This window comes from Temnothorax curvispinosus, unplaced genomic scaffold (assembly GCF_003070985.1).
Source record: "Temnothorax curvispinosus isolate PA1 unplaced genomic scaffold, ASM307098v1 QBEX01016091.1, whole genome shotgun sequence".
Lineage (NCBI taxonomy): Eukaryota > Metazoa > Arthropoda > Insecta > Hymenoptera > Formicidae > Temnothorax > Temnothorax curvispinosus.
The window spans coordinates 94695-103822 of record NW_020225871.1 but is presented as its reverse complement, the minus strand read 5'-3'; positions in this window follow the sequence as shown (position 1 = coordinate 103822).

Below are 9128 nucleotides of genomic sequence, written 5' to 3'. Positions count from 1 at the left end.
ACGCGCGAGAATAGACTAGGCGCACAGGTCGGCGTCAACGGCCGGGCAGTATTGGCAGTGGTGAAAAACCACTACCTCGGCATCGGGACGGAGCGACCGTGCGAGCGCAACGCCTGTGGAAATTTCCAGGGGAACCGGCGTAAACACCCGCGTGGAAAATTACCGCAGTTATATGCGCAGTTAGGAAGCTTCGAGAAAGAGAAAGTCGAAGAGGCGTTGAAGTGGGGGCCGCCAATACCGATGGTGGGGAGCTCAAGCGAGACAAACAACTCGAGGCAGTCTCTCGGGGATCGTTGTACGAGCAACACGTAATAAGCCTCGCTCTTTCGTCGTCGCGCTAAGTCACGCGAGCGTTACACGAGTGCATTAATAATATATCGGCAACATCCGTAACAACCGGAAACGCCCGCGGAACGCGTTAATTATCGCTTTTACATTGGCAAACGGCTATTTCGGGCCGAAATAACTTCGTGCGTCGTAGAGAAACGGGGCGTGTGTGCCCACGTATATGAGCGTCCGACATCTTGTGTGACTTGAACTTTTGTGAACAACTATCACTGGAAATCAATAAGATTGAATAAATTAAACATCCTTTTCGTAAAAGATTTCGAAAATTATTCAATTGGATTTACCTTCTACTTATTTGATCTATTGGCGTCGATCACTCGAAGTCCCTCGTTGATCCTGGAAGACGGTGGCAGCGGCGATCCTGATCGGCGACGGCGATGATCAAGCGGTGGCGGGAACCTGAAAAGAAGATTAAGTATAATTAATAGTTAGAGATATCGACGATACTTACCTTCTCGGCGGTTCAAGGTCAAACCGAGCGGCGACCGTTGATTCCAAGGACACACAGCGTTGATTCGTGCCTCCTATAGTACCGTCCGGTTACAACAGCAGGTCCATTATGCGCTATACAAACTAAAATTCAATAGAAACTCTCTTTCCATTGAATTAAGAATCAAATTAGTTACAGCATTAATTATACCTCATATTGACTATTGCTGTCTTGTCTATCACGGCTTGAGCAATGAGTTGAATACTAAATTACAAAGACTTGTAAATTGCTGTATTCGGTTTATTTATGACATTAAACGTGATGAACATATAACGCCATACAGGCATCGACTGGACTGGCTCTCTGTTGAAAATAGAAGGCTTTATTTTCTTGGTTGTCAGACGTATCGCATTCTTTTCTTACAATCTCCTTTTTACCTTAGTGAGCTTTTCACTCTTCCTGACCCGTCGCTAAGGAGTTCTGACCGTCTTGGTGCCTCATCGCAAATCTTTCATATTCTAACTTGTAGAACTGCCACATATATGCACTCTTTTCGTCTTTCCTCAATTTGTTTTTGGCATACTTTTCCTACTAGTATAACGTCTGCATCTTCAATCGCATCTTTTAAAAATTACTTACTTTTTAAAAATAACTAGTTACAGTTATCGTTACCGAGTCAAAAAAGTAATTAGTTACCGTTACTAGTTACTAATTCTCAAAAGTAACTCGTTACAGTTACAGTTACTTAAAAAGTAATTATTAGTTACTTTTTCAGTTACTTTTTTAAAATGTTAAAACAAGATTAAGATTACAGAATAAAAAGTTTAATTTTAACATGATAATTGTAAACTTAAAATTCTTAAATAAAATGTATTATGTATTGTGACGTTGCGGCTCCGCCGCGCGTGGCAGCGTCCTCGCCGCCGTCACAAGGCGCGAGGTTCACGCCCCATGACGGACCGGGAGCGTAAAACCGAACGTCGAGATCTCCCCGAGGGCAATACTTATAAAATGCGACAGATTCTTATGTAATTGTAATTTTGTATGAGCGGCGCCCCACCGACCGAAGAGGAGGGCACCGCAGGGGAGACCAGCCGTCGGCGGGAGATAGCAGCCCCTCCGCATTCAGTCGAGAGGACGGCCCGGCGAGGAGACGCGGGCGGCGGAGCCAAGGGAGCGGCCCGGCGGAAAGGGAAGCGGGCGGCAGGACCGGGAGTCCGTGTGGGCCTGGCGGGAGCGGTCGAGAGGACCGTCATAGGGACGCCCGTCGCCCCGGACCCGGAGCACCACTAGCCGCGGACGCCGAAAGGGCGGAGGATTGGGCCCGGAGGCAGAGTAGCGGCAACCGGAGCCTACATCAGGGCGGCCCTTGCCCTACGAGGAATTATTGCGGGCCGGAGAGGCCCGAAAACGGAGCAGGGGTGCATGACACTCCGCCGAAGTACGACACTGCGCGGACCGACGCGGCGAGGCAGCCGAAATCCCGAGAAAGGCCGAGGACGGCCGAGCCGCTGCGTTCGATCCGCGATCGAGAACGACGTCGCTCTGCCTCTTCCGCGCTATTCGCCGCACCGTGAAAACGCGTTTCGCGTTGCCGTCCATTTTCGCCCGCGCCAAGCCCGGCCCGTTGTGGGAGACCGCTACCAGCTCGGAGGAGCGAGGAGGACGACGACGAGGACGAGCCACTGGAGCAGCGCGTCGGTGAGGTCGCCCGTAATAAAATATTGTGAGCCACGAATTGACTGCGAGGGGGTCGCGCTCCCGTTCTGGTGTCGAACCGCCATATTTCGCGTTGCTCCGAGGCAAGCTCGGCGTAGAGTTTTGGTCGGCGGTCGACACCAAGCGCGAGGGACCCCGGACGCGGTTATCGAGGCAGGGTATTCGAGCGAGCCCGGGAGATCTGATCCGGAGGCGCCGAAGAGCCCCCGGTTAGCGGGGTCCGTGAATTACATTGATCTCGCGTCGCGGGAGCGTACCGGCGGTTTTGGAGCACGTGAAGGCTGCGTGCCGCTCGCGCGCGTACGTGTCCGGCTGAGCGGCGCGGTTCACGCCGTGTTCGGGATCGCGACGTTCTGCCCTCTCGGTTTCCTCGTTATTTCGCGTATTATCATTGCCGCGGTTCCGGGTGCGTTGAGTACCGTCGTCGGGGTGTTTTCTCTTATACGCGGGTCCTCGTTGGGACATCTCACGCGGCGTCGCGTCTCCTCGTTTGGAGCACCTTGCATTACTCCGCCTATCTGAATTGTAATACTCCTCCGGGCGTTGCGCCTCGGAGGGGTAAGGTGTTCGAGGACGTCGCGTCTCCTGGTTGCCGTAGTTTTTATTCTTTCGCGTATCTTAGTTCGTAAGATTCTTTCGCGTATCTTAGTTCGTAAGATTCTTTCGCGTCTCTTAGCCCGTAAGATTATCTGGCGCCTCGCGTCTTGCAATCTATACTCTCACCGAGCGCTTAAAGTCGCCGAAATTTCTCTCGCCTGGTGGCTCGTGGCGGGCCCCGCGCATAATAGATTGCAAGACGCTTCCCGCGCTTTATGTTACCGCGGTTGACTTCGACTCGCGGCCGGTTATTACCCGTAATAGCGATCGTGGATAAAGTCGGGGTGAAGTTCCCGAGCGGCGTTTTTCCGCGCGTCTTTGACTCCCGCCTCCTTGGAGTTCGCGCTGGCGAGATCTGCGTTTTTCGGTGTTGCCTTCGGGCTTACCTATTGCTGTGCGCGCGACGCGTGCCCGTCATTTGGTCGCAACTCCATCCACCCTGCCCGTCGCTTCGGCTGTGTGCAAGAATAAACTTTGTTGCATTCTTTTTGTTAATTGATCGGCGTTCTCGCGCTTTATTTTTCCGTTCCCGCACCCGTAAGTCCTGCCCGGCATCTACCCTGCCCCTCCACCGTTAGGTGAGCTAGCCCGCCCCTTGCCCCGGCGGCGAAATTGATTTCGCGACTCGGTGACGCGCCTTGAGCGTGTCTGGCGCCCAATCGGTTATCGCGGTTATCGGACGCCCGGGCGTGAGGGCCCCGCGTAGCGAGAGGCCCACCATCCTGCTCTCCGTGTTTTTGTTCCGCCCGCTGACCGGAAGGAAAAGGCGGTGACAGTATAAAATTACACTACTATTTAGATCTAAGATTATCTCAATAGCAAATTAAACAAGGATTATATAGGGTTATTTGGATTATAAAATAATAAAATATAAACTCGTTAAATTTTATCTATATCTTTAATTTATTTTTAGTAAAAGTTAATACTCCATTATGTTATCATGTAGGCGACCTCTTGAAGGTTGACAGACAGAATTACCGATACTAAACATCCTTTCAACTGATGCACTGCTTAGTAAAGCCGTATTAAATTTAATAAATAGTTTTTTAATTTCGGGAAATCATTTAATAGTTCAATATCAGTCGTTTTTGACTTCAGAAATTGTTGCAGTTCTTCTTCTCCGGACTCCGAAGTTGATGTTGATTGCCGATGAAAAGTAAAAAAATCGTCGTAATCATCATTTTTACCAGAGTTTGGAGAATTATTATTTGAGCGTATGCCCAGCAAATCTTCTACGTAACTTTCAGCTAGTTTTTTCTTATCTTTAATTAACCAGCTTAATTTAAATTTAGGATGTAGACAATTTGCAATAATTAACTCCTTTTCAAATGTTGTACAAAATCTAAAATTTAAAATTATATATTATATATTAAAATGTTTATATTTGTACAATGTTTTTTTTTACAATAATGCAAATACTTCAAATAAAATGAAAGTTGTAATGCGCTATTTAAAATAAGTACAGTAATATACCAGGTGTCTGAGACCACCCGCCCACCCCTTTTCTTTTAAAATTTAAGCATTTTAAAGAAAAACGTTCCAGACAAAAATTGTATGGTTTTGAGGGGAACATAAGATAGTGTCATTGATTTGACCTTGGGTAACATCGTTAAGGACGGGTCAAGGACACCTTCAGTTTCTTAAATAGAACCCCTTATTTTTTATTGCATATTCTTATAGCTTATGTCGAGAGCTTTCCAAAACACTATAATTAAGTATTTTTTCATTAAGTACTTTTTGAGTTATAAGGCTTAAAAGTTACAGTATTGTGACATAATATTTTGGTAAGTATTTATAATTTAAATTCCTTACTTTTTATTTTTGCAAACAATATAAATCAATTAATGTAAAGAAAACTCAATTTTCTTAAAGAAAAACTTGTGTAACTGTTTATTGCATATTCATTATTTTCTTAGCTTCTCACGATTCGGGGTGCTTGATTTGCGTGAGTCCCCTTGCCTCTCACGATTCGGGGTGCTTTTTCAATAACTATCAATCACGCAATAAAAAATCGGTACTCTTCTTTCATGGTATACGCTAAATTTAAGTCTTTGTCGAAAGTAATTCAATATGTGCTTGGTGAATAGACATTCTGTAAGAATAAAACTTAATGCATGAATATGAATGCCTACAGAAATTACACAGCGCGCAATAGTTTATTCCAGGTATTTTAGACATTGTTCTTAACAACGGTACAAGAATTTTCACTCATTATAAATGGCACTAAAATTGTTCTTCAGCTTTGTAGATTAGTGCACTATCTACTGTGCCACATCACGCTCTTACACAACAAGTTTTTCTGTAAGAAAATTTTGTTTTTTTACATTAATTGATTCATATTGTTTGCAAAAATAAAAAGTAAGGAATTTGAATTATAAATACTTACCAAAATATTATGTCGCAATACTGTAACTTTCAAGCCTTATAACTCGAAAAGTACTTAATGAAAAAATACTTAATTATCACTATAATTTTGGAAAGCTCTCGACATAAGCTATAAGAATATGCAATAAAAAATAGAGGGTTCCATTTAAGAAACTGAAGGTGTCCTTGACCTGTCCTTAACGATGCCACTCAAGGTCAAATCAATGACACCATCTTATGTTCCCCTCAAAACCATACAATTTTTGTCTGGAACGTTTTTTCTAAAATGCTTAGTTTTTGAAAGAAAAGGGGTGGGCGGGTGGTCTCAGTCACCAGACAGGTATATAGATACCTATACTTCAACCAAATCGTTTTAAACTTTAAACTATACAGTTTATGTTGAAAAACTTTCAGTCAATTGACCTTTTCACATTTGTAGTCCTATAATATAAATATAACTTCCAACTTCTATATTATATATTAGTGGCTGACATGTAACAAATTGTCACTACAATAGATATTTGTTTATGTAGAAGCCAAGAGTTAGTCATTGTTCAAATCAATTCAGTTCAAATATAAAAAACTTACCTTGTTATTTCTAACGTGATGTCTAGTATAATTTAGAAAAAATTTTTGTAAAATTATACATTGTTGTATCTATTTTAAATAGCGCTCAGTTCTATTCTGTTGAAATATACGTATTATTATAAAAAATTTATGTAGGTATATTTCTGTAGTTTATAACTTATAAACCAATTAATAAATTACCTTCGATTTAAACCTTCCTCAATGGCTGTGATTAATGGATTACAATGTGTCAGTTTATTCGTGTTCGTAATATTGTTTAGTTTTTCTTGTAAACTGTACAAGACAGGCAACAAATATCCCATATACATTCCCGTGTCGCCTTGTAAAATGTCGAGTGCCTTTGCCAAAGGTTCCATTACCTAGTCCAAGAAAATAAAAAAAAATACACTTTTTATCGTTTGTAATTTATAGTTTATACACATATATCATGTATTTTGTTTAATTATTTATTTTGTTAAATCATGTGTGCATGTAATTTACCTGACAATACTCATCTAAAAATTTTATTTCATCATTTGTCAGTCTCGGTAAGTTACAATAATCCAAACATTGATTTACTTTCTCTGGGCCGTCTTTTAAAAGAGTCATCAATTGACATACAGAATCAAAAGTTGAATTCCATCTGTTATTTATAATAATAAAAATTAATAAGTTTTGTTTTTATATTATATATATTCTGTGTGTATATGTGTGAATGTGTCCGTGTAAATAGTTAAAACAATATATATTTTAAGAAATATTAAAATATTTATTAACATAAAATAAAGACAAAAAAAATGTAATAAAAATTCTTTTTACCTAGTAACAACGGGGGTTTTCAAATAAATGCCGCAAATATCTTTAATTTTGTCAGCTACTTGAGTGGATTGATTCTGCTTGATCCACAATTTCGTTAATTAGGCAAATGTTGGTCTATACTTCTTTTTATATAAAGCAGTTTCCAAAGCTTTTTCGGAGTCTTTGACTGCAACAAGGCTAAGCGTGTGACTAACACACCTATGGTGTGGTGGAAGAGTAATAAAATCTTCTGCGTCTAAATCTTGCATTTCATCAGTGATTAATAAATCACTCAAATTATGGAATTCCATGTTAACAGTCTCGTCGTCATCATTTTCAATATTTTCATCTCTTGCAAAATCTCTAAAAAAAATTTTTAAAAATTATTTATAAATTAAAAAATTGAATGCGTTATTTAATATATATATATGAATCAAGAAAATATTGTATAAAATATCATATAAGATAATATTAATTTACCGAAATGCTTTAACAAAGTTTGAGCCATTATCTGTTGTTACACAGCATACTTTATTTTGTATATGATATTCCAAAAACACGGAATTAATTTCTTTTGCTAAAACATCAAATGTATGCCGTCCTTTCATTCTACGGCAAGCCAGTGCAGCTGATTCCGTTTTTAAAGTTCCTGGATTAGTCCAATGAACTGTTATTCCTAAATAACTTCTATAAAAAATTTAGAGATTAATTTAATTATAATAAAGTAATAACGTATTAAAGAATTAAAAATATACTTTCATAAAAAATAAAATACTAATAGAAAATATTAATGTAGAAATTGAATAAAGTATCAAGATAATATCTACTATCTACCTCTTTGCTTTACTCCATAAGTCTGCTGTAGTTGAGATATATTCTATTTTGGCCAATTTATTTTCAAGAGCAGTTTTCATGTCAAAATATAATTGACAAAGTTTTTCTCTTAACGTCTTTCTGCACATTATTTGAAATGATGAAGGCAATCCAATTTTAACCAAATCAATAAAAAGCAGAACTCTCTACAACTGCAAGGGGCTGAATATTGTAGGATGCCGATATTTGGCGGTTATTTGTTGTTGCGCGTGCGACGTTGATCACGCGGGATCGGCGTGGCACGCGGAAAGCGAGCGTGCGAGTGTCCTCTGCGCGAGACGAGAGGCAGAAGTAAGCGAGCGTTTGACGAGATACGACGTACGGAGAGACAGTCCGCGAGTCACTTGTGTATCCAGTCCGCGGGTTACCCCGAGAACCGTATTTTATGTTATCTCCGGACACCGATTGAATAAATGATCGTACAATAACCTCCAGCCTTCGCTCTATCACCCGTATCATAAACCTAACATCCTACAATATTTTCAATAACAAATCGCAATATAGCACCATCTAATTTTTTTTGGAGTAATTTCTGTTATTCCAGAACCCCATTTTTGTAATACACATTGTCTTTTTGTAACACTATTATTGGAGATATCTTCATTTTCTTTTTGACGTTTGTTATTTGCAAGTTTATTAGATATGGCTTCGTCTATTTTTTCCAAATAACGTGGATGTTTTATCTATTAAATTAACATGTAGAAATCAAAATAAAATAATGTGATGTTTATGTGATGTTGTATGTAATAGGTAGATCAGGTAGATGATAATGTTATAATATAATATGTATAGGGTAAGGTGGTATAATAATAAAGTGGAAAATATATATATAATACAATCCACTGCTACTAAAAATTATGTAAAAGCCCTGTTCGATGCGCGGAGTAGTTTTTACGCCGAACTGAATTTGGCGGGATCGCTCAGAGAAAGCGAGAAAGATAGCAGGCGGAAGTGAGGAGTGCAGAGCGTAAAGCGTTGAAAGCAAGATATTGGCAAGTGAATAATGCACCGTTTTGTTTAAATCTTTGCCACTCCAGTGGCACCGTTTATTTTAGCCAGAACTCATTGCGCTCGCCAGATGCGTGGCGATCATGGCGCAGAAAGATATGCGCTGCTCTAATGAGCTGAAGATCCGAGTTCAAATCCGACCAAAAATTGTCGGTTTTTATTTCCCTACTGAAAAAAATCACGTCACGAAATCACGTCATAAAATTACATCACGAAATCACGTAACAAAATTACGTAATTAATGACATAATTAATCACGTAACGGATTGTTCCAAATCGGTACGTGATTTTAAAAATCACGTAATTTAAAAAATTACGTAATGCTGGAAAACACATTTTTTTTTTAATCTGGATAAAGTTGTATAGGAACTACAAAATTTGTTTAATTGCTTCTTCGTCGTAACTTATGCATGTAAAACATGAT